At 39.0% G+C, this 26,780-nt stretch overlaps 2 long non-coding RNA genes across 2 annotated transcripts; one reads left to right on the forward strand and one right to left on the reverse strand.

The window, feature by feature from the left end:
- Positions 1-1,039: 1,039 nt before the first annotated feature.
- Positions 1,040-18,642, reverse strand: LOC308191416. The gene is made up of 3 exons (XR_013947962.1): positions 18,509-18,642; positions 12,370-12,426; positions 1,040-11,220 (listed from the first exon to the last, which is right to left on the reverse strand). It is a non-coding gene; the product is annotated as an uncharacterized lncRNA (long non-coding RNA).
- On the forward strand, positions 8,898-18,515 carry LOC308191417. The gene is made up of 3 exons (XR_013947963.1): positions 8,898-8,925; positions 14,480-14,567; positions 15,685-18,515. It is a non-coding gene; the product is annotated as an uncharacterized lncRNA (long non-coding RNA).
- Positions 18,643-26,780: the final 8,138 nt, after the last annotated feature.

The following is a 26,780-nucleotide window of genomic DNA, read 5'->3' on the forward strand; positions in this document are numbered from 1 at the left end:
TTTCTGCTCTTCACCTATTATCCTACAGTACAAGGACTGTTTTCATTCTTCATTCTTACCTTTGGGCTAAAAAGCTCCACTAGTTATCTCCCCGATCCTGGACTCTGCTCCATAGAGACCCTATGGAAGTAAGACTGCCCTAGTCTGGGAGGGGACAGAGCTGTGCATGAGAAACTCAAGGCAATAGCACAGAATGGGTTCACAGAATGACACGACTAGCATCTTGGTACCATAGCTGAAAAAAGTAATAAAATGTACTGTTATAGTACAATATATACCTAGAATAAGCAGAAGTATCATGGTACTGGTGCATTGTTAATTTCTAGTTCAACCCCATAATTATATTTATTTCCATCTACCTCCTGCTTCTGCCTATGTGTAAGTACAGGTGAGAAATACATGGATTTTACAAAATTGTAAAACCATCTCCCACCCAAGGTAATGCATTTGCACAGCCTTTAAAGCAGAACACAGTCATAAATCTGGCTGGACTCTAAGGGGTCATCTAGCCCACTGTTCCTCAACTCTTTTTAACCCTACTTCCAGATAACCTGTTTGAAATTATGCCAAGGATCATCTAGTACAGTACTGCCATGATGGTTTTCATTTATATGTGAATAAAATACCGCTACCCTGGGAAGAGTCTACAGTGACTTTTATTTTTCCCCATTTTGTTTTCTTACTTGCATGCCTGGAAATATATGTATGTGCATTTATATTTAAAAGCTTTTGAAGTTGCTTCAAAACAATTGTGAAATCACCTTGTGATGTCTTACAGATCACCAAATGGTCCACAGATCGCAGTCTAAAAAACGTTCAGCTACATTTGATGTCTATATTGGAAGGAGATGAATTGCACCTTAAGGCTATCTCTACTCTAACAAATTAAACATGGCCAGGAAACAGTCTGGGCATTGGCCCTCAATCACCCCTACCATAAAATTGCTAGAGCAGTTTCTGGTGCAGGTTTGGCCTGCACCAAACATCGCTTTACCAAATAACTGCTGAACACAGCTCAGGGGGCAGCATGGATGAGGAGCCATCCCCAGTACTAAGTTTCCAGGTGCTTGTTCTGTTTTGGAGGATAAGGGGAACTGTAGGCATTGACCTAGTCAGAATGATCCAGTTTGGCCTCATTGTGAGGGAATAAACCTGGTACAGTTTCTTTTCAGAAACACAGAATCATAATCATATGGGTTGGAAGGGAGCTCTGGAGATGATCAAGTCCAACCTCCTGCAAAGAGCAGGTTCCCTACAGTAGGCTGAACAGGAAAGTGTCCAGCCAGGTCTTGAATGTCTCCAGAGAAGGAAATTCCACAATCTCCCTGGGCAGCCTGTTCCAGTGCTCTGTGACCCTCACTGTAAAGCAGTTCTTACGCATGTTTGTGTGGAACTTCCTGTGTTCCAGTTTTTGACCATTGCCCCTTGTCCTATTGCTGCACACCACTGACAAGAGCCTGGCCCTGTCCATTTGCCTCCCACACTTTAGATATTTATAACATTTATCTCATATTTTAATTGACATGGTAGACAATTAAACATGGTCAGATGCTATACTATCTGCCCATTGTTAGAAGGTGCCACCACATTTTATCCTGTCACCTGCCACTACAGAATCAGAAAATTTCGTTAACAGCTAAATCTCAGTGGTAATGTCTCCACCAGATACCATGGCCTCCATCTGTCATATTGTTTCCATTAGACATCATCTTCCCTTCCTTCAGTAGGTTTAACTAAACATTTCTTTCATGAGATTTAGGAGTTGATGGGTGTACCAGAAAAGTTAGTAAGACCTTTATGGGAATTCATTTTAGGTCTATTAAACAAACAAACAAACAAACAAACAAAAACCATGATAGTCTAGGCTACTAACACAGGAACACAGGCTTTCAGTGTACTCATGGAGGGTGGTGATCTCCTCCAGTGATTCCTGCCAGATGAAGTAGACATTTGTGAGATACAGAAATATTCACTCTAAGGAGCAACAGACACTCCCAGTTGTCACAAATGGACACAAAGCCATATTTTCAGGTGAAATAAATTTCAATCATGTAGTATACATTTCAAATAGAAATAGTCAAAAGGAATTTCAGAGAGGAAGTGAATAACTGAAACAGAACAGAATATTTAAGAAAGCAATGCTATCAAGGCTGCAATGATTTTCCCCATACATATTTGGCTTTGATTTAAGCTAAAAGCTGTACGATTTATCTCCATAGCAATGAAAGATAAACTTATTTAAAAGACTGAGAAAAAAAATGGATTTGAATCATAACTGTCTTCAGCATTCTCATAAAAAAGGGGATGATAACAACATTTACATCTTTCTACACTTTGAGCAATTCACCCTTTCCAGCATTAGCTGTTTACAGCAAGGAGTCTGTCTATGTATTTGTTCACTGGACAGTGCAATAGTGTCTTCACGGTTGGCTGTTCCCCAAGGTGCTACCATAAACAGCTACAAATAAATAACAACCTGTGCTTTGTCTCTCTGTGTTTTGCTTAGCTAACAATACCTTAACTTAGATTTTTCCTTAGGAAGATTTTCTATGATCACACAAAACTCACAGGGGAAAAAAAAGAAAGTCCGTAACTCAATACTTGCTCAGATTTCCATCTGCTCCCAAATCACTGCTTTATATCTTGAATACATCTCCTGTGTTGCCTTTATTTTGTAATTGAGCAGAAACAAGATTTATCCAATTGCCAGATTAGTCCTGTGCATAGCATGCACATAGTTCAAGAGCCCTTATCAAGTTTTGGAGCAGTTTATCTCGGAGAGTTCAAATGGTTACCATTCATTATGCTGCATCTGTATTCTCCCAGAATACAAAGGACTCATGAGTTTCAGTACAAACCAACACACAATCTTTCTTGGTTAAGAAAAAATGTACTTTTTGTTGATATTTTCCAATGGAACTGAATGAGGAAAAGAAAACAGGACTTGGGCAGATGGTCGGGACAGGCTGAATGCTGCTTATTCTGCTTCAGAACATCCGTCAGACACATTGCCAGGAGCAGTCCTTGCTGAGAAATGGTGTTTCTGTGCTATTTCTCAAACATAATTTTCAAATCTTAGAATTCTTGATCTAACCTGTGAAAATGCCAAAGTCTGAGCTTGGTAAGGCTTCTCACCCGCAGTGACACTCAGTGGCTGGAGGCTGGGCTGCTTTACCATAGACATGGGCAGCAGAGAGGCCATGGCCAAGAGCAGGAGCTCTGTTCAGTGGCAAGTGAGCTCATTCAGCATGCCAGCTGATCCAGTCCTAGAGACTTGATGCTTGCAGCCTTTCTTTTGCACCGAACCCAAAAGCAGTGCAGGCATGAGTGAGCTCTGCCCAGGGCAGGAGGGTTGTGAAAATGGGCTCAGCTGTGAAGTACCAACTCTCTGATATTGCAATGAATGTCACCAGGGGGAAATCATCATTGCAGGAGTCTGTAAGCCATGTCCCTCCATTATATCTGGTTTGAATATATTTGAATAATTTTAGAAAGCAATTCATTTCAGCAGTAGACAGTACAACATAGTCAATAAACAATAACACTATGCTTTTCAGACCAATTAATTGTACTCAGAGACTGAAATAAAACACAAGGATTGCCAGTTCTAGCAGTGCTGAGCTGTTTCCATTTTCACAGGGCCAGCTCATATATATAAAGGTGATGGACACGCTGTTGAACCCAGCACTCACCTTTTCCCCTCCCAGTTTCTCTCTGGGAGCGATCACTTGCTTTTTCTTTTTGCATTCCCACTCTTTCTTTTATGCCTGCCGCAGGCTGTCAGTGAGGCACTTGACCTCCCTCCAAGGGCACAGGTATATGTGGTTTCCTGTGCAGCTGGTGCCAACACTGCTGCTTCGTGGATCACTTGACAGGGGAAATCCCGAGAGCTGGCCAGCTGGCACCATCTTTGCTGAAAACGAAAACTGTCGTCTCAAACTTTTAAGCCCCTATCTGGAGACTCGTAAATGCTACACTCTTGTGCCGGCTAAGATAGCATGCGTAACAACATGCAGCTTGCTTGAGTTCACTTGGCGAGAGAAGGGGCAAATGCTTTCCAGGGAAGTGTGCCACAGATGTAAAAGGCTGTGCATAATGTATTTTCATTGAAGCAACCTGGATTTACCAGTAACATTTCTGTCTGAACTAGTTTTGCATGTGGTTGTTATGAGAAAAAAATTACTTTAAAAGGAAGAGATTTGAGAAAATAAAATATTGTTTTTCTGTTTATTTCAGCCTGTTTATTTCCTGAATTTGGCAGCTTTTTCTATATCGTCAGCAATGTAGTTTCCTAAATCCTCACAGGATTATTTTCTCCTATTGTCTGTTTGAGTCTTTCACATAGAAACAGGAAAGAGAAAAATGTTTTTATTTCTTAAAAAAAAAATGTTCAAAGCTTGCAAAATACAAACAGCAAATTGTTGTTATTCTTGTCCTTCTTCCTCTCCTTCCTATAACCTATTACATTTTTATCACATTACATCTGCAGACTTTGTCTACATTTTATCCGCCATGCTGATATAGCTGTCTAGGTGAAGCTATGCTAGTATAATCCCCAGTGTAAACAGCTTTGCTCTACTTTAAGCATGGCTTTTCAATTTAACTTAAACCTCTTCTTAAGAGGCATAAACAGACCAAAAAAGCCACTCTGATATTGGATTAAGACTGATCACTTTGAGGTTTATTTGTATCCTACTCTCAAAACCTTTTGCATATAGACCAGACCATATCTGAAGCTCTTTGAGAGAAACCGTGTAAGTTTATACCACCTTCTTTGGCCAAGTATAAGCTTGCATTTGTCCATTTTCTGAGAAGAAACTATCTAACCATATTATATGATGTTTAGCCCAAGCTAATAAACATCACTGAGGCACAGTGCTTAATTGATTGTAAGTGTGAAAGCAGATATATATATTTTTCTAATCCTCTTGGAGTAAACACAATTAATGCTATTCATGATATAAAATATAGACATACCTGAAATCCCTAATTGATAGCTACAACAATCTTTAAAGGAACATCATCAGAGCAGAAAACTCTATGAGTTATAGCAGAAGATCCTTATGTCTAGCAGTAATTTATATCTCCTTGGAAATTGTGGACATAAAGCCATAGCATACAAGCACAGGACTCTGTACTGGACCTGATTCGAGTTCAGTGCACGTTGGATGCATCTGACTTCTTGGATTTGCTGTGCTCAAGTGCAACTGTCTACTAAGTCCAGTGTGGCTTACAAAAGACCTGATGCTTTTGAAGTAGCTAATGTTGCAACTCAGGCTGCACAGACCTGCTCCTGGGATGCTGGCAGCTTTGGGTAATTGGCTGAAATGTACCGGCTCTGGCTTCTGCTGCTCTCCACTCCTATTTTGCTCAAGTGTAAGTAACTACATAAACATATAAACAGTTCTGTTGGCCAGATTCACTAGAAAACTGTGCCGACTTCATGCTGTTCTGGAATAAAAGGATATAGAACATACCCATGATATCTGAGCTGCAGGTACACCTCTAATTATTGGTGAAAATGGGTCCAGAAAACATAGCAGAACCAAGTCATATACTCACTGTTTCTTTTGTATCCTAGCAAATTTTTTTTTTCTCAATAACATCCTGAACTGCCACATTTATTTATTTATTTATTTATTTTATTTATTTATTTTATTTATTTATTTTATTTTTGGCCTGAAAGCAGCAGGCCACTGTTTAAGTAACTGGGTAACTTAAGAGCTTGTCTCCTTGAAGGACCTGCAAGGACAAGCTACTGACTGTTTTCTGCCTGCTGCAAATGTACTTATTTACAAGTCACTCACCCCTGGCTTTTGTTTGACAACCCCAATAGAGTGGGACAACAGTTCTTGGAAAAGAAGTAGACTGCTGAATATATTCCAAATATTAAAGGTGGAAGAAGTTTTATTTCTCCTCAGTCAAGACTACCAGGGAATTTGAACACAGAAAGTAAAACATAGCAAAGATCATAGCTTCTCTGCATGTGACCATGTGACAAAGCCTGGAAACTGAAACACAACCAATGTCTAGCTGTGGATATATACATTAAAATACATACTTGCTATACATGAAAATCTACATGTGATTCTGTGTGTTTTTACATGTATGGGTATAATTTTCAATATGCATTGTAGCTAGAGACGAAATTGGCTTTCAAAGCTGGGCTTAGAGCTGGCTAGCTAATCCAATGTGTTAGGGTACGATGTTTGTATGAAAGGTCTCTTCGCACGGAGCTGCCCTCCTAGTTCACAGGCTGTTTAGCCCTGATGACTTGGAAGAAATATGTTGTCGGTTGGATGCCTTGTCCTGTGCACAGCAGACGAAGCATTCTTCAGTTGTATCAAGGCTGCTTTTCTCCGCTGGGATTTAACAAGCTCGCGTGTTCACCCCAGGCATGTGTGAATAACCTGATTTTCAACCTATACGTTGTGTTGTATGTCAGGACGATTCTTCCTTACAGATCTGCTCCTTCTTTCATTCATAGAAAACTTTCATTAATTTCAGCAGGACTGGGCTATGCTTTCAGTCCTGTGAGATAACTAAAATGACAATAAGGTAGCTTACTGCTGAAGTGTAATTACCATATCTATGACAAACGTTTTTAGCATATGACCCAGCATACCATATTTGGGCCTTGAGACAAAAACAGTGATCAGTTCTTTATAATGCATTATCTAACAGGGAGTAGAGATATGATAGATTTTAGGCACCAATGATATGGAGAGGTAACAACCTTTAATTAGGCTTCCCTTTGTTCACCTCATGTTTAACGAAGCAGCAAATTCACAGTTCAGTAGCAAATGAGAGCTAATCAAAAGAATAATACTCATTTGTTTAACTTGTGCTCATGTCTTTTTCAGATGAAAATCTTTTATTATTATTTGCTTTTCACTTCTTTCACAAGAAGAAGAATAGATCTCGTAGATAAAAAGCCCCAAAACAAGTGTTCAGAACTGGCACCCTCTCAAAGCTTTCAGACTGAGAAAATCTTGTCTAAGATGTTGGAACCTCTTTGGTCTTTGTTTTCTGTGAGAAAAAGAAAGGGCCATTACCTTGTCCGATTATAAATCAACTGTTTTATTCCCTTAAAACAACTGGTTTGTATGCCATCTCCAGTGCAAGGTGACATAAAGAGGAAATATCTCTTCATGTGGCCAAGTGTCCCCTGCATGCTAGGGACCCAGCTGACAGCAAGCGTAAGCAACGCTGTTAGGAGAAAGAAAGCCACTACCTTCTCTCTCACAAAACACAACTTTCCTGCATCCTGGAAATATCAAAATGCTTTAACGGTCTCTCAGGACGATAACAGTGAGCCTACAAGAGCACTGCATATGGCATTCAGACATTCTGGGAATTTCTTTGGCATTCAGGTGGTACTAAACTAAACCACAAAATGACTTTTTTCCTATTCTAATGTTGCCCCTAACTACAGCTGAATACATGGATGAGGGCTTTTCACAACTTTGTATATGTTTCAGCAACCAGTTCTTTCAATTGCTGATTCTTACTAAGTATGCCCTTTTACCTTCTCTGTAAGAAATGAGAAGAATGCTATTTAGGATATTCTTATGTATAGAGTATCTAGTTACCTCAATAGCTCAAGCTCATTTTCAACTTTGGGATGTCTTACTTAACCCTCTCCACATTTGGTAAATATTCCACCAAACTATGTGTTTGTGTATGCAAATCCATGGTAAATCAAGTTAAATTTGTGGGATGTTTATGGTGGTATAACTGAAAAACAGAATCTATTCCTTCACGTGTAAGTAACACTGTTAAAAGAAAAAAAGTCATGAAAATTGCTTAGAAATTGCTTTCTGACTTAAAATATCTATCATGGAGTTGCTTCTTGTTGCTTCTTGTTCAACAGTGTAATATTCACAGCACAAAGGAAATGTATGGGAAGCAAAAGAGAACAGAAGAGTGGTTTACAGGAGCTGCTTTCAAAGCAGTTCATACTATGTGCATCACCAGAGAAAGTTGCTGTTTTGAGTCAGCTCTGCACACTTTTAAGTGGTGATTGTATAGTTTTCTGAGCTCCATAGGTCTCTTTGAGCATAAATATCCTTTCTTAGGGACTAAATATGTGCATGTGCTCTTCTTGGCTCATTAGGCTGAGTTCTTGACTGGGGAAAAATATTCAGTGATGGCATCATTTAAATACCGTAGGCTGGAGAGCTTTGAAATGAGAATTCACTCACAGTAGACAACACAGATTTGTAACCTTCCTTATCCCCTTTTTATGGAAATGAAGCACAATGGTGACTCAAAATAATTAACACTAGAAAGTGAGGGCTGATTTCCAGTTAAGAAGCATGTGTTGATTCAGACCCGCTATTTTTTTTTTCTTTGGGATTTCTTAGATTCACATTTATATTGTTGTAACTGCTATACTTAAGCTATACTCTTTGTGGCCTTGTTTCCTAAAGGTGGACATTTTCTTAAAATAAATAAAGAAATAGATAAGAGATTTCTAAGAACATGATTGCAGCTTAAGAGATATATTTCCCTTTAATGGTAATTGAATTTAAGCTCTGAGTATATAAGTGTTTAACTGAATTTGGGGAAATGGCACATACATCTGGAGAAGCTTCTTATCTATGAGGGTTGTGGTTGAATTATAGTAAAAGTTGTAAGCTTGTGACATTTAACCGTATTGGGTTTATGTGGCAAGGGTTTGGTAGCAGGGGGCTGCAGGGGTGGCCTCTATGAGCAGAGCCCAGCAGCTGCCCCATGTCAGATCAGAGCCAGCTCCAGCCAGCTCCAAAGGGGACCTGCTGCTGCCCAGAGCCAAGACTGGGAGCGACGCTGGTTGGGCCTCTGGGAGAGCAGACTGAAGAAAGGGGAAAAAACTGCTGCACAACAGCAGCTGGGAGAGAGGAGTGAGGAAGTGTGAGAGAACCAGCCCTGCAGGACCCCAAGGTCAGTGCAGCAGGAGGTGCTCCAGGCACGCGGCAGCAGTTCCCCTGCGGCCTGTGGAGAGGCCCCTGGTGGAGCAGGCTGTCCCCCTGCAGCCCATGGGTCCCACACGGAGCAGATCTCCACGCTGCAGCCCGTGGAGGAGCCCCCGGTGGAGCAGGTGGATGTGGCCTGGAGGAGGCTGCGGCCCATGGAGAGCCCCCGCAGGAGCAGGCCCCGGGCCGGAGCTGCAGCCCGTGGAGAGGAGCCCACGCAGGAGCAGGGGGTCTGGGGGGAGCTGCCGCCCGTGGGGGACCCGTGCTGGAGCAGTTTGCTCCTGGGGGATGGACCCCGTGGTACGAAGCCATGTGGGAGCAGTTCTTGAAGAGCTGCTGCCTGTGGGCAGCCCCCGCAGGCTCAGTTCGGGAAGGACGGCATCCCGTGGGAGGGACCCCACGGGGAGCAGGGGCAGAGAGTGACCGTGAAGGAGCGTCAGAGGCCCACCACAGCCCCCATCCCCCCATTCCCTGTGACGCTGGGGGCAAGGAGGTGGAAGAGAGTGAATGGGGGGAAGGTGGTTTTAGTTTGCTTTTAGTTTAGAAACTACCACATTAATGTAAGACCAGCCAATATTACAGAAAACACATGGGAGAGGTGATCGTTACATTTTAGATGACTTAACAGACCTCTTCCACTCCTGCTGTCTATGATTCCATTATTTTTAGTATTCCCGTGAAATAGCTATAGTACTAGAAAGCTATTCTCCGCCTCAGCCTTTCCTTAAAATATTCCCTCAGGACACAATTCTCTCTGCCAAGAGGTACGAGGGCTTGCAGTATCAGTGCTACCAGGGGCAAACAGAGTGACAAGACACATTTAAGTTCACCAACCTGGCAAGCAAGAACCCAGACCTCATTAACGACATGGCATTGGCACATCTGAAAACAAGCCACTGCATTACTGATCACTGAGCCAACCCCTGACTGTTCAGACCCATAAGCCCTACTGCCTTCATACAGAAGCGCTTAAAGTCTTCATTACTGTGGTACCCCTGTACCATGAGTTATGTTCATTTCCTGATACTGTGCAAGGGTATTATGAACATCAGTTTGAGCCAGTTTTACTATCTTCAAATATTATTTAATCTAAGTCTTGAAAAAATGTATATTTAAGATAATACATATGCCACAAAGTTCCCTCTGAAAAAACAGCAGTTTGTTTTCATGCCACAGCCTAAAAGGGAAACACTATCTCTCCCCGCCCCCAACCCCAACCCCAAACTCATTTCATTGCATTTTATGTCCTTTGTGCTGCTTTAGGGCAGGTTCTTGTAGAAAGAAACTATTGAACTGTTATGTTTCTAGACAGTAACTTCCCATTGCCACAGCCTGCCTGGTCCATCAACCAGACTGTAGGGAGTGTGATGAGCAGGGCAAGACAGGACAGAGCTCCTGCTGTAGAGCTCCTGTTGTGTTTCTAATAGAGAACAGAAGATGGCCTGAGTCATGTAATTCAAAGTGGAGAGTCCATAGCTAACATTCCCATGTCCCTTTTGCACCCCACATACAATGCAGCCACAGTTTATCCTGTGATGAATATAAAAACTGGAATAAACAGGTCAATCTTGTTTATAAAGTATTTGAGGACATTCCAAGGGGAAAGTGTGACAGAATGGAAAAGAGCAGAATCTGTTTCATCCTGTATGTGTGCATAAATGTGAAGATGCATCAGAGGACTGACAATGTTGGTGTTAACAAACATTAGATTAGATTAGCATACAAAGACTTATGTCTTTCTTCTGGCCAGCAGAACAAGATTCCGTAAAGACAGGAAAACACAGTGACAGAAGGCTGCATAAACCTCTGCCAGGTGTTCTTCCTACACCCAGGTACCTGTGGAATGCTTTTTTCCCACTTTCACAATGCCACCCTCAGTAATCCTTCTTCCCATTAGCCCTCTGTAAGGGTGGCAGTACAGAGATGCAAGCCAGCCCCAGACAGCACTGCTAGCATTACTTACTGCAGATGACAATAAAACATAGACCTATAGACTTGGGCAGAGAATTATACCACAGAGATTTCCCAACCTTGCACACCCAAATTACACCTTTTTCCCCTAGAACTGAGAGAAAATTGCTTTGAAACAGCAGAATGACTTGGAAGGGTTAGCTCTTTTCTTAACTGCAATTTGCTTTGTCAAACCTCCTGCTTTGCAGCAGGATTGTCATACCAGGCACTGTCATAACAAGTTGAGTTTGAAATGTGAGGTTTCTTCTAGGCCAGGTGTGTAGCTGAAGAGATGTTTGCCCTGAAGACAAATCTGAAGACAGAAAAGGAAAAAGTCAACCAAGCAGATCCATTTTCTTATGAATAATCAATTTTAAAAGCCGTTTATTAATTAATGTAATGAAAAAATCATTTTAAAAACTGGTTGTTTCTTATTTCAACCACTTCTACAATTAAAAAGGTGAAAACAGTAATTATATGGATATTTCATTTATTAACTAAAAATATGCAGCTCATGCCAATCACCCATCTCTACCTAACTCTCAATATTGCAAGCAAGCCATGCCTGACAGCCATTTGTAACTGAGCTGTCTTTATTTGCAGTTGCACATATATTGCCATGGAATTAGCCAGGCTACAGAATTTCCAGGCTTAAATTTCAGCAATTAAACATCCAAGCTTTACCTGAATCTACTCAGCTTCTGAATTTAAAAGGTATCGGCTTTTATTGCAAAGATCATAAATGTCGGATTCCACCAATACCGTTTTTGCTTAGAGACCTCCTGGCCCAGTACCGACCCCCTGTAACCCCAGCTGGCTGGCACACTTTCATAACATCATGAGCTGAGTTTAGCACATCTGCTGGCACAGGGGGTTACCATAAAACTGCTGCCAGACCCTTTCTGAGAGCTACCCACACAACACAGTGTCATGTTAGCGTGTGACCAAAGGGAGGATGTGGCAGTATTAACTACACAAATACCTCCTTAATGAAATAAAACCTGAAATCTGTCACCAGTTTCTGAGAATTAAGCTTTCAAGGAAAACCTCTTAGCAGGTTCATTTCAAGACATCTACTCACAGCAAAAGGACATTGATAGTATCTCCTCGAACTAAGAGTGTTTCCATATACACTCTTATCATATCAAAAGTACATCATGATACATACTGGGTCATGTGGTCAGCCAGCAACTCATGTAAAAGGAGCTATGAGGAGGTATGACCAAGTTCACAAGTGAAATGCCTTTGCTTTCATTATCACAAATGTAATAATGCAACTATCCAATTTAAAAAAAAAAAAAAGAAAAAGAAAAAACAAAGCAACATTTGATGCAACAGGAAAAGATTTATCTAATCAAATATTTAATCTGCACACATCAAAGTATTACACGCATGCACTACGCTTCTTATATTCTGTAATCATTTATGCTCTGTAAAACTTGACATTTAGAAAATAACTAACCTCTGTTATCCAGCCACAGGCACTTCACCAGTCATGAAAGGAGGAAGTTCACCAAGACTGAAATTAGTGAGACCAGGAGCAATACATGTGACAGGAAATGTATTAATGGCCAGAGATCTGGACAAATTTCAGTTTTACAAGTATCACTACATTTCCATTATGATGCCTTCAATGCCGTAGTCACATCAGCAGATAAAACATAATTAAGCATGGCACAAGGTTTAAATTTGAAACAATTCATACTTCTTCCTTGGACTGTCCTAAACAGGCATGAAAAACAATAAAATGCATGCTGTCCTTTTGCACTTCTTAAAAAATTGTAAGCTTCATTTTCATGAATAACATCTCAGCTTTTCCATGGGACACTTTTGTATTATGTTACATTTACTTGGGTAATAAGTTCCATATCTAGCACTACTCACACTTGGATTCCTGGTCTATGAGTTAGTATTTATTTTGAAGTGAATGCATTTTAGTTCCTCTGTTGCTCGTTAACTTCTTCATTTGGGGAAAACTGTTTTCACTAGACCTGTTCTTTGCATAGGCAGCTCTCTCAGTCACAGTAAGCTTGCTTTGACTTCATTTAGCACAAAGGACTTCAGCTATGGAGCTGAAGCTTAACTTCTCATAATGTATCTTTATTAGTTTTGTTCCAAATAGGAGTTACTGTCATCTGCAGGCTAAGTGCTTACGAAAAATGTTTTCTTTGGAAGCATTTTTTAATGGATCACAATATTTTTCCTATACTTGGTTTATATTTCTACTCTCTCTAGAATGGGCTATGTATCTTACGGCCTGTCATAAGAAATCCAGTAATAACTCTTCGTGTGACTGATTGATTGCAAAAGACTCGCAAAGCACAGTAATAATATAGAAAGTAATAATATAGAAAATAAATTTACGAACCTAGATGAATTGAAGGTAATAAAGAACAAAAAGAGTAAGATTATTTGACAAACTCAGCTGACATTCTACAATGCAATGTTGCTGTTCTGCTGTTCTGCTGTACTTTTATTTTTATTTCACAGTTGTCTTCATTCTCCTGTTATTTGTGGATCAGGCACATGGTAAGATGGCTGCTAGCGATCATATGTCTAATTTTCAGTATTATATTCTCACAGATTGCAGGATAAGAATTTGCAAACTGAGCTGTTTGTCTTTAAAAGCGTCCCTAGTTACAGGTTATTTAGTGTGATGATAGCTTCAGCCTACTTGTAGCCTCTGTCGGCATACGTTCCTGACTAGCGGCAGATTATGTTATGCTCTGCATTATGCTACGGCAGAAGAGCTACCTAATTTTCCCCTCCTGCTCTCCCTCCACAGCTGTCCGATCTATATAAAAATGATGGGGAAACAATGACCCAGTTGCAGTCTTCTCACGGTGTGACCAGCAGTGCTGGCAGAAAGAAAATCCTGAGTATGGAACCTACTGACAGAGGGTACAATTTGTTTTGTAATATGGCCAATTTGCTGTCAGCCTTTGCATTAGGAATCTGTTTCTGAATATCTGGGTATAGTTGCCTGCTCGTCAGAAACTAAAAATAATTGCTTTAGGAGAGGGAACAGAATTTGCAAATATTTCTCCTTGACATCTGTGGTCTCGGATGCTACTGTAGCCAAATGGGGACTGTCAATCACCATTTGAAAAGATCCAGAAAATAACAGAGTTAAACCAACTCTTTTTTTTTTTTTTTTTTCATTCTGAAAAGCAGTATCATAGCTGGCTAAATAAGGTCTATACTGAAGGAGAGGGGAGGGGAAGAGGGAGCATGTGCTTGTGTTGTAACATGACTCCTTACTCATCAGATGGCACCCATCATCATCACAACCACAGCCTTTCAGTGTGCTGGAATAAACTAATTATCTCACTGACAACTCAGGTTTTAATCCCCATTTGTAAGCATTTGTCATGAGCCTTGGTCAGCCAGTTTTTAAAGATTGCCATGAATTATATATTGCTCCCTTTTTAAGGCTGCCTAAATAAGGACAATTACAATGCCCTGGAATGGGTTTCAATAAACACATTTGTGCTGGCTGCTGCCAGACAATGCGAATAGGACAAAGCTTTTTACAGTGCTAATTGTAGACTTCTAATATTCACTTCTTTTAGAGCTGAAGACTTTATTCAATGCCCATGAAAATATGCAGGGAAAGATCCTCATCGTAATGTGAATCAATGGAGCCACACTTTTGAAAGGGTAAGATACTGGCCCCATGGAATTTATTGACTTCAGTAGAGTGCATCCAAGTTTACATCTCCCTTCATTCTTCTGCTCTGAATGTGCATTATATACACTTACTGGAGAGCAAATGAAAGCCAGGCTTCATCCTCCTTATCTCCAGGCACTTAACTGGGATGTTTCTAGGACCCTGGCTAGGACCCTTCAGTATCCTCAGTAAGGGAGTAGGTGATATTTGTCCTCAAAGACCTGGACAGGTGGAACAAAGGGCAGAACCAGTGGTAATGAATAAGATTGAAGGAGAATTAAAAGAAAAAAGAAAAGAAAAAGGGAAAATATCTTTGCAGTAAAAATTACTGTGGAATATGTGCCTGATGGAGTGATGTCTATGCTATCCAATAGTTACAGTCATTACATGATGCAGGGCATCATGGCAAAGAAAAAAAATATCTTATAATTAAGTAACTAAATGGAACAGTCCAAAATTCCCTCATTTTTCTAGTATCTGCTCAGATTGCACTGTACTATATGCTGTTAACAAATCAGTGAGGCAGTTTTCTTTATGGTATGCTTTGATACTTAATATATATCTTCGGGAAATACCTTCAGGAAAAGAGCTATTTTCTCCCTTGTCCACATTGTTTTGCAAATTAACAGCTTGAGCCAGATTCATCACTGGTGAAATTTTATTCACTTCAGGTGCATTAAATGGAGATACAATGCAAAGCAATTGGCTTAGGGGCTTTACATTCCAGATCTTCAGCAATCTTTCCATGTAGCACATGCTTTCTATGTGTTTAACACATATTCTTAGACACCTGGAAGGATAAACAAATAGCAGGCACAAGCTGCAGGTAAAGGCTGCAGCAGATTAAAGTGACATTAATTATCTGGGCATTACTTCCAACAAATCATCAATGTTCAGAAACAAAGGCTGTTCTGTATTTATACACTAATTTCGCATGACTGTTTCAGTGTTAAAAGTACCATTGCTTTTCTGGTTGCCTACCCAAGCTATCTATGTGACACTAAGTACTTTTAGTGAAAAAATATTCTAGTATATACAAAGCAGAAACAGTTAAACAAAAAAGAAGCGAATATCTTAACACTCCTTGCCATTCTAACATTTTTTCAGGTTGGAACAGGTTCTTCCTATTCACCTCTTAGCTGCTGTCAAGGGTAAGTGTTCTTTTCATTCAGTATCAGGTAACATGAAGGTATTTACATGTTTTTTATCCAGTCAGCTTTGATAAACAGACTATTTTATGGTATTCTTTTCTGTCCTTGAATATTTTTACAGTTATTTTCTATACTGCTTCCAGTTGTTCCTCAACTCTTTTGAAAATGTACACATCAAAAGTCTATCTACTTCATTTTTTTTTTCTCAGAGAGAAAAGAAATTGGGGGGTAGTTACATCTACTGATCAGGGTCATTTGCAGAGATGTCAAGTCCCTGAAAAGGAAGTCCCTGTCTGTAGTCCCTGGTTACCTATTCACACATCTTTCTAAAAGTTCATGTTTAACCATATGTTAGTTACAGTCTATAAATCTGTTTCATGCTTTCTATGATACAGCTCTCCCTGTGCTCTCAATGCCTTCCCCATTCCAAGTTACACTTCAAATTCCCTACTCCCAGATGATTTTATTCTTATTATTCATTATTTAAGTTGTTAATACTCATACTGTGAGTGTAAGTTGAGTTGGGTTACTGATGCATCTAGACAGATAGATGCTTGAGGGAGAGTGTAGAGTTGAAGGGGATGTTCAGAGTGTCATTCTATGTGACTGGCAAAGATGGTAGAGATCAGGAAAGGTAGTATCTGTGAGGATTTATTTGTTAGGAGTGGTGATGGCGGGCAGGGAAATACATGTTTTGCTTCGTCCGTACTGAATGTGATTTGTCAGAGGAGTACACATTAAAAAATGTGAGAGAGAAGGCAAAATTTCAATTTGCACAGAAAGGTTGTATCTGCAGTAATGCATAATGCAGGCACAGTTCAGTACCTGGAAATCATCCGCCCACAATGTCAACTGGCTCAGCAGTTGCTGCCAGGATTTTGACCTTGCCACTACTCCAGAAAATGGCCTGGGAACTAGCAGAGGTCAGGGACCACTCCCAAAGAGCATTTTAGATGAAACCATCCTGGCCTGAAAGGAAATTTAACATCATGGAAGTGGCTGATGACAGCTGGCCTTAAAAATAGTGTATTTTGTTTGTTGGTTTGTTTTTACAGATATAGCTAAGGAATTGTGTTTGGAGTAGACTGGTGCATTTATGAATAAGAGAACTTATAAGACATTTGGCAGCCAAAAGGCAGCCAAACCTCCCTGAGTCAATGAAATTATCCAACAATGAGATGCAGGGTGACCAGAGAAACCAAAGAGAGACAAGAAAATCTTCAGAGATCTTCAGACTGAATACTGACATTAGAAACATTTTAGCATGGGACAGCCTTCTAAGCAGTTTCCACAAGTTTGCATGACTGTACTCTTCACATCAGTAGTTTTCAGGGCACCCTTTATTTTGCTAGATGGAAATCTCGTCAGTGGTGATTTTGTCAGCTTCCAAGACATTGATGGAAATGTTGAAAAGCAGGATATATAAAGCAGAAATAGACACCTGTATGACTATCCTCTATTGACAGCTATTTTTGTGATCTGTCAGTTAGCCATCTCTTAATCTGCCATTATGCTTTACTGTTATTGTATGGTACTGTGTACTTTGAATAAGTGTCAAGCAACATGAAGCCATTCACCCTACACGGGTCCAAATAAAGCTACACAACTGTTTTCTCAAACAATCATAGTCTTCTCGAAGTATCACTTCAAATTCTTTGAGAAAAACTACTTTTCAGAAAACGATCTTCACCAACTATAGTCCTTATCTTTCACTCTTTTCCAGCTGAATCTTATGTCAGCGGTGTCACTCCCTCTCACCCAGGATTTGTATCACTATCCAGCCTGTGGTTACTCAAGTATTCCTACTTGCCTTTAATAAATAGTAGTATTACACTAACACTTTAATAGTTTCATGAAGTTGTAGCAGTTTTTCTGGAAGTTACAAGGAAAAAGCATCACGCAAGATATATGAGGAACCAATTATTCAAGAACTCTTTGATGTAAGAAAAAAAAATATCAAAAAGACTACCCCTAGAATATGTTGTTTGATACTCTTTTTGGTTTCCATTTGGCTGGTGGGTGAATAAAGGACTTAATCTTTCTTAAATGATTCAGACTCATGGTTCACCTTTCCAAATTTAGAAAAGAAGTATATACAGAGCAATTCTGCATTTTCTTTATCATTAATACTTTGATCATGTCCAAGTGCTTTACCATTTGAAATTCCAGTTCTTACTGCTTTTCATCCAGGTTGCTAGTTTTACTACACAATGGTTGGTCTCCTCCTTATCACATCAATATATTTTGGTCATATCTCCTTCAATTTGACTCTACGTTGTATTTGTATTCTAATGAGATTTGACACCCTAGTTGTGACTTGAAGAGCATCCTGTTTTTACAACTCTTTCCCACTGGAAAATCATCCAGCACTCTAAACTGAAAACTTCTATCGCACAAGCAAAGTTTTCTGCCTCCTCCCTCTATTTGTTCACTTTCCAAGGTCCCAGCAGCATTGCACTGTATTTTTTACAGATTAAAAATCTTGAGATAATCCACTGTCAGAAACACATGAAAAGGTCAGAATTATTAGAAAAGCAACTATGTGATGGTTTGAAGCAAAAGACAGAACAGATGCTGATCTACAGAGGTAAAAACCTTCAAAAGTAAATATTAGATACTTAAGTAGTGACCCTAAGACACGTTCATTACACAATTAGATTGCATGCATGGTATCTGAATAGCAGAATGTGCAATCTAATTGGTATAGACCGGAATTACATTGCTCTTTCATGTTTAAGAAACATGCCAGGTAAGCAGAAAACACTAGCTCCCTTTTTTACCTTTGTTTTGGTTAGCAGATTCATTGACATTTTCCTAAATGGGAAATGGACCAGGGTTGTATTTGAACACATGGTTTCCTTTCTGGTTGTGAGTACTATCGCCATGACCAAGCTCATTCAGCTTTTTGCAGCTGTGAGAAAATTGTAAAAAAACATTTTTCCTATAGGAAAACAAAACAAAATAAGAACAACATTAAAAAAAAGCACCCTAGATCATTGCTGAATAACAAGGAGATAGATCTCCATGCTGTGCTAATGTTTTGACTTCCCTGGTATCTGAAATACTTCTGAAAATGTTTTCAGGAATCTGACATGAGGTGCCAGCAAAACTGGTTCTGCCAGCGGTTGTGTTTATAATCGACGAAAGTCAGCAAGATTGCATGAGTTTCAATGATTGGAGAATAAAACTTCACATATATATCATGAGTGCTCAAAAGTTACAGAACATTTAAAATCCATTAGCTACAATTATCTTACTTGATAATTTCTACATGCATAAACAGAAAGTACATATTTTTAAGGATTTTTTTTTTCTTTCTGATTGTCTTAATGTTGCAAAATTTAAAATCTGTAATTGTTGGTGGGGGGGGTGCTGATACATTCCAGACTGTGAGCTGTTGTTGCCCCCAAAGGCAAAGTTCTTCTATAAGCTTCAGCATCTCTAGGACCTTTTTTCCCCCCAAACAAAAATGCCAGAGACATCGAAGTGAGATACCGTAAAGGTGACAAATTTGATGTTATCTGAATTGCTAGGAAACTGTTCAGAATGCAAAAATCTTCACAAGGTATACGTTTCAGCCCTTACATTTCTATACTTGTTGCATGAATTGTTAGGATATAAGATGATAATAAGCTAATTTAAAAGCTTATCCGAACACAGTATCTTGATCCTGAAAGTTAGCTGCATGTCTCATCAAATTTCCTCTGCCTTCTTTTCCAAAATTATTGAAATGAGAATAGTATATTGTAATATGTTGAACATCTGATCACAGCAGATTACCTCATATTAAGAGAAGCACAAAACAACATTTTTTTTTCTGCTTGGGAGGGCTTTTTTAATGCTTGTATTTTGCCTAGGTCCAAGACTTAATTAGATCTGGAAAATAGCACTTATATTTTCCTTTAATTATGCCTATGCCACCCATCCCTATTTTTTTCCCCTGTGTTATAAATACCTATGATGATCTGATCAGTCAATTTGCAGAACTAAAATGTCTGCAAAGGACCAGAATCACTCACAGCCACACAACTCTATTTCCAACACCGGACAGCAGGGTGAGTGCAAGCATTTGGCATGTAAACAAGACCTCTGTGTTTATACACATACTGTAAGTATTAGGTGCTAGTGAGCTGTTTCTAGCAGACATAGAACATCCGGATACTATTATATGTGGGAAAAAAATCGGGTTGATGTCTTACTTGGAATTAATGGTCACCCCTTCTCATCTATACAGGATGATGCAAACGTCTTGTAGCTTTTGTAGTTTTGAGGTCGCTAAGACTATTTCAAAGCCATAAGAAAGATCATACAACTTCACAAACAAAGGAATATGAAGCCAAAGAGGTCCACAGACCAAATGCACCTCAGGCTTCATATAGGCACAGACATATATTTCTATACAAAGTCAGCATATGAATGTTGCCTTTGAATTGTGAGGAAAAAATTGGGGAGCTATCTGAACTTTAGAAGTGTCATCCCTTGTTTAAAAATAGGAATTCATTGATATCATAAAATAATTCTTTAGACACTTTGGACATGAAATGAACTTCAACATGAACTTCAACACTTGTACTTTTGATCTTTTCTGATTTAGCTCATAATGGCTACTGTGGAAGAAAGGATATTGACTGGTCTGGAAACCCACTGTTCTGAGCACCTTCTCTACAAAACAGAAAAAGTATTCCTTATTAGTAACTGAATTCAGCACAGTTTTATCAACTGGCATATCTCTAGAGCCAGACAAATAAAAGACAACAAAGAAATAATGAAGAAATACACTTATGAAGTTCTTAGAAAATGAAACTTCTATGTACTAGCCTTGCCTGCTTCATCTATATTGCAGTAAGTGTCGAAGTATGCTTCTAATATACTATCTACATAACTGTTATAACTCAGAAAGGCTATAAAAGGAAACAGATAATGTATGCCTTTCCATCATCATTTTATTTAGATAAAGCTAACCTGGTTTTATTACATTTTGTTTTAAATGACCCATTTTTTTTGTCAGGGTGACCACTACCATTTATGTTTTAGAATAATCACCCCTGTGACTTCACTGGCACTTTATTGTTAATACCCAGGTAAAATGCAGTCATCTTTGACACAGAAAAGGCCGGCTACCTTCCAAAAAATCTCTGCTGAGAATGTCCAGACTAATCTGTACAGTAGCTCCAACAGCAGCCAGCAAATTCAGAATAAAACCAGGCAAGATAGCTGGAAACCAGCCAGGTGGCAGTCCTAATTTACACATAAGCAGCAGCTCTTACATTTAATAAACCAGCATAGCTCCGTGGCCCTGTGCCGACATACATTAGGTGAAAGCCCACACATCCATTTTTTTTCAGTGTTAGCTCTCTTTTTCAGGTCTACTGGCTTCCAGAGAGCATATGCGGTGCCCACCAGCTTGACGAAAGCACGCCTTATCCACAAACAGCCAGCAATGCTGCCCTGCTCATTGCACAGCAATGTACGCCATTCGTAATGGGGTCACTTGGCTTCTCCACGCCGTAAAGACAGATTTCACAGTAGTACTGCAATGCTCTGTTGCTCTCTGAAGAAGCATCCATTTAGGAGCTAACGGTTCTAATCCCAAACTCACTCACAGATTAAGCAGCTGAGTCTTTCCCCATAAAGGCCTCAGACTTATAATTTTATGTTTAAAAAAGGTGAACTGCTGTACTAGAAATAAAAAAAAAAAAACAACAATATTACTGTTCGAGGTCATCATAGACTAAATAAGTCATAGAACATGCCACAAATAATAGAACAACACCATATGCAAAGCTATGATTTGGACTTTTCCTGGAGTTAGGAAAAAAAATAATTAAATTGATTTCCATTGTCTTCTAGAACACTACCAGGATGCTGCTCAGATGCATCTTATGTTTTCATGTCTGCTATTTTCTCCTATTGCTGCTCTCAAAAAAGAAACCAACAGCAATAGGTAAAACAAAGCAAAACAAAAAAATATGAATGACTAAGACACTGAGTGGCAAATATTATTTCACATTTTCTAAAGGTTTCTTTTGTGGACATAATACATTTATTCAGCTATATCTAGATAAACTAAGGTTAAATGAATAATGAGCATTTGTTCTCTCTCCAGCAGGAAATGCTAAAGAAACAATTTGCTAGAAGACAATTACCGGGGTGATGCTAGGTGTCCTCTTCTTGTCATGACAGAAGAGATAAGAAAACAAGAGTTACATTTTATGGATTTTTTTCTAAGCATTCTTCACATTCCTCTACCTGCCACTGACAATGACATTAGTAGGCTGATCAGCATTCCTTTAATGAGCAAACAGATGGCTGGCTTTTAAAAATCTCAACCCTTCTGTGTTTGGATCAGGATCAGATTCAGTGCTGACACAGTGATTTCAATGGTCACTAAGATAATGGAAACGTGGAAAACATTTTCTAATAGTACCATTTCTTTTCTGAAAGGCTGTGCCTCTTTAAGTAGTCACAATGTTTGACATCCAAAGTTGTCACACAATGGTAATGAGCTTAGATTTAATTATCATTAAAGTGCTATGGCTCTGGGAAACATCTCCTGTGTTGGTCTCTGGAAGACCAAACAATTGTATAATTATGACTGTGCCATGCCTCATTCACAAACAGTAGGATTGTATCTTGTGAATAATCCAATCAGTGTATTTACTCACAGGGTAAACCACTACCATTTGTTTATCGTATGTATGTAGATGAGTTACTGACACCAAGAAATAGCAATAGTACATAGTAAAAAATATGTGGATGTTTAACCTGTGGCAGTTTATGGCTAAAATTACACATTTAAATGCTGCTTCAAGACATGACCATTGTCCCCATTTCCCTTTTGTAATTTAGCTGACCTGAAGTCCACATTCACAGAGGAGTACTGTTACATAGATCTCCTAGAATAAAATGGTCCATTCACTCCTCCCTCTGGCCTTCTGGGAGTGCTAAAAAATAAAGAGAAATACATTTATTCTAATGTAAGTAACTATGGCTGCAGTCTATTTGGACAATAATGATGGGCTGATATCAAAGACTTTAGGTCCATTCTAGCAGTTGTCAGGCATATGGAGATTCATGCAGATCAGACCAGACACTTTACACCACTCCCTCTGCAGAACTACTAGACTGAAAAACCCCTAACACATTTTGTGTTTTCTACACAGGTTGCTTATTACTCTATTGAGAGTGAACAGAAAAACAAGTTTCTTTTGTCTCTTTCCTTTTTTTGTTTTGTTTTGTTTTGTTTTGTTTGTTTGTTCCTACTTTTGTTCCTTGTCTCAACACACTCAGACCCCTGATTCTTTGATTCTGGGCTGAACTGAGCTCTGTATGGACTGTGGTAATTTAAGGTTTCTTCAGATGTTCAACCTAAAGCTAAATTCTAAGGCTGTAGAACATTTCAAATGAAACACGGAGTCTACATAAATACTGACCAACTCAACCCATCTACAGATTTGATTCTAGCAGGAGACATTTACTCCACCAGTACAAGGGAGCTTTCATGTTCAGATGTTGGATTTGCTGATCTTTGGACTATGTGTAAAGCCAAAAAACATCTGCAACAGATTTGTGCTTGTAATGCCAATTACACTATCTCTAATATTGTTTTAGGTTAAGTCTGAAGATGGAATGGGTGAAGAATACACTATTTTTGTAGTTGGGCTCATTTCTCAGGCACCTTCATGAACCAAAGCCACACATTCATACAGGTAAGTTTAAAGATAAATAGGTTATTCTAAATTATTGATTAAATATTGTTCATTTATAAAATATATACAACTGTCCATCTGACAGTCATAGTTAGGAAATCACTGGCTCTTCTTGCTGTCTCATGACACTTACTTTTTACATATTAAAGTCCAGATGAATAAGTAAACAAAATGTTATAAAACTCTGTGTGCTCTATTGGAGAGGAAACACTAATACATTACTGTTTGAGGACCAAAAACTTGTACTAGTAGGTTTCTTGTTTGTAAGTGAAATAATTTTTTAATGTTGTATTGGTCCATGTTAATCTGAAATAGAATATAATAATATCTACCTGAATCTGAAATAGAAAATCATGAATAGATTATTACAAGACCCACACACCATTTCAGCATTATTTAATACAAAGTTCTACAGTATATCCATGGACTCATTCCTCTTGCCCTTGTATAGACTAAATGGCAACCATAATCAAAGTAAGTTAAGTAAATGATGATGAAATCAGACCCCAAATGTTTGTTCATTTTATGAGAAAAAAAGTGAATAAAATGTCCTGAAACACTATAAAATATGGATTTGTTATTCAAGTCATAGAAATGATTTTGAAGAAAGTCTTTTAGTGTCCCAAGTAAATGTATAATTAGGCAGTTTATATTTACCCAAGGGATAAGAACAGGTTGAAGAAACTGTTAAGGTTCTTTGATAACTTACACAAACTTTTCTGTCTACTATCAGTCTACTTTGGAAATAACTCTGTGTAGTGCTGGTAGAAGTACTACATAACAGTAACTTCAGTTACAATGGTATGCAGATCAAAAGGTAACCTGAAAGGCCTTTTTATCTGCCAAAATCTTACCTGAACTTGATATGCCCTAATTTAGAAATCTGTTATACATGTGGTCTTAAAGTTCTTTTTGTTGTTCACAACCTACTATTTTCCAAGACAGGTAGATAATAGGGGCTGATATAGCTATAAACACTGAGGCAATTCTTTTGTAACTCTGGTCTGATTTCACAATAAATTCTGCAAATTCAGTTTTCAGCAGCAATGTAAGTTTTACAGGAGCACTAAACTAAGCAGAGTGTTACTCTGGGATACTACACCTTTTTAAGAAAACCATGCTTTCCCAGGGTGTATAGTTCATCTCAAATGTCACCTTGCAATTAAGTTGTTTTATGAGTCCGTTAATCAAGTGATCAGGTCCATTGATCACTTGTGATTTGGGCTTTCCTATCTTTTGTTTACATTTATAGTTCAAGTTGGCTAGAATAGAGTCAATTTGTCTTTTCTTTTTGTTGTACAGAACCTATTTCCGTCAGGCTGTGGGTTACATCTGGGGCTTCCAGAATCTTTGACAAGAGAAATAATAAACATTAACATCAATTAACTCAACCTTTAGTGCCTGTGATGTATCTATCTGCTAGTTATTTCAAAATACAAAACAAATCCTATTAAAAATAATCCAGATGACGCATTCTACCAGACATAGCCTGGTAGACAGCAGCAAGAGCAGAACTGGTCCAGAAGAGAGATAAGCCAGGAGCTGAGGGTGCCACAGCACAGGTAGGGCAGTGACCAGCCTGACCAGGATATAGTCCTGCAGCATTTGACCAGGACCAGGTTGGTGACAGTGACAGGTCCCATCAGTAGTCCCAGACAAGGTGAAGAAACAAGCTATATCTGGGGTCCATTCAGTCAGGAACAGCAGGAGACAAGGCCAGAGACAGGACTGGAGACACGGCAAACTACAGCACAGGTCCAGGGTCCATCCAGCAAGTCCAGTCAGTAAGTCAGGACACCAGGAGACAGGGCTGGGCATAGGTTGTTCTGAATATTCACTATTCGTAAGGAAAACTGGCCATTTATTCCTCTGTGGGATGATTTTGCTCCCCAGCTGATGTCTTTCAACTTACAAATTGGCCCTAGGACACCTCTCTGAACCCTGTTAGGATGAATATACACAGCCATATGTACACACACACAGCCATACATACACACCTATTCAGGCACATTATTAATCAGTCCTGCAAATGACCAAGTGGCATAATCACTCTCTTTTTAAGATCTTTTGTACCAAGAACTTGTTCAGCAGTTACTCTGACATATATTGCTTTCAAATCAGTTCAGAGTAAATCAGCATATTCAGATGTCAGATTGCAATGAGCATCTTCTCTAACTACCACTTACCACAAGCACTGATGTAAAACAGTCCCTTTCTTTTTTTCTGTATGAATTTGCAGACTGAGACTCACCATTCTTTGACAATTAACTTCCCCTGAGATTCTGAACTGTCAGCTAGTATTATAATATCCTGGGCAAACTTAGTTTCCTTTAATCTCTGCATCTGAGATTGCTGCCATCTGAGAAACGGTATACCCACTTTTGGCCCCGGGCATGGTGTCTCCAAATAGCAAGACATCTGTATGACCACCTCCAGGTCTCGGCCGGCTTTCAGTAGCACATTCAAGCAATCCATTAGGTAACTTTGTTCTAAATCCAATTTGTTCTTTAATAAAGTGTTGTACTGTTATCCATCAATATTGTGTCTGGTGACTTTCCACAGACAATAAAAGCCTATAGAAAGATCTTTGGTGGATATCAGGAAATATCTAACAGCCTTCAAGTGTTCCTAGAAATGAAACAGCAGAGCACAGAATCTTTAGCAACTAGAATAGAGGTATGTACGTCTAAGTACAAAACACAGTGAAGAATTAAAATGCTCAAGTATCTTGTCTATTAGTAGATGTTTCCAATGTTTAAAATCAAGTTTTGAATTAAAAATAACAATAACTTAGTAAGAGAGGGAAATGATGGCAGGATAAAGACTTTTTTTCTTTACTTCTAAATGTTTCTTAAGGTAATTTATGTTTCTAGCTCACAGATTATACTTGGAAAGCTGCACTTATTTGATTCAGTAGAGTGTAACTGCAAATGCAGCTGTTGAAAACTGAATTGTTTATTCTATTGCTATGCGTTCCTGGCTGTGACCAGATGCAACCAGCTGTTAACCAGTTGCTTCTCTCTGCTTATCTCCTGGCAACCAGATGATCAACAAGCCCTACAAAATGGTTATAATTGACTAGAAATAGGAAACAGTTTAGACGTTTACCTCCCATCCAATGATAAAGTGATTAATTATTTCTTTAATTTAGGATTACAAGTCCTTTGTGTGACTTTGTGTGTTCATAGACTGATTTTAGAAAGACTAATTCTGTGTTTAAAATTATACTGTGCTTAAATATGAGCTTAAACACATGCTTAGCTAAGCATCTCTGAAAGAAAAGCACAGGCAAAAGATCCAGATAGTATTCTGGTGTTTAATCTTGTAAATGCTTCAGGGTATG

Source organism: Anser brachyrhynchus, assembly GCF_964034855.1.
Source record: "Anser brachyrhynchus genome assembly, chromosome: 3".
Taxonomy (NCBI): domain Eukaryota; kingdom Metazoa; phylum Chordata; class Aves; order Anseriformes; family Anatidae; genus Anser; species Anser brachyrhynchus.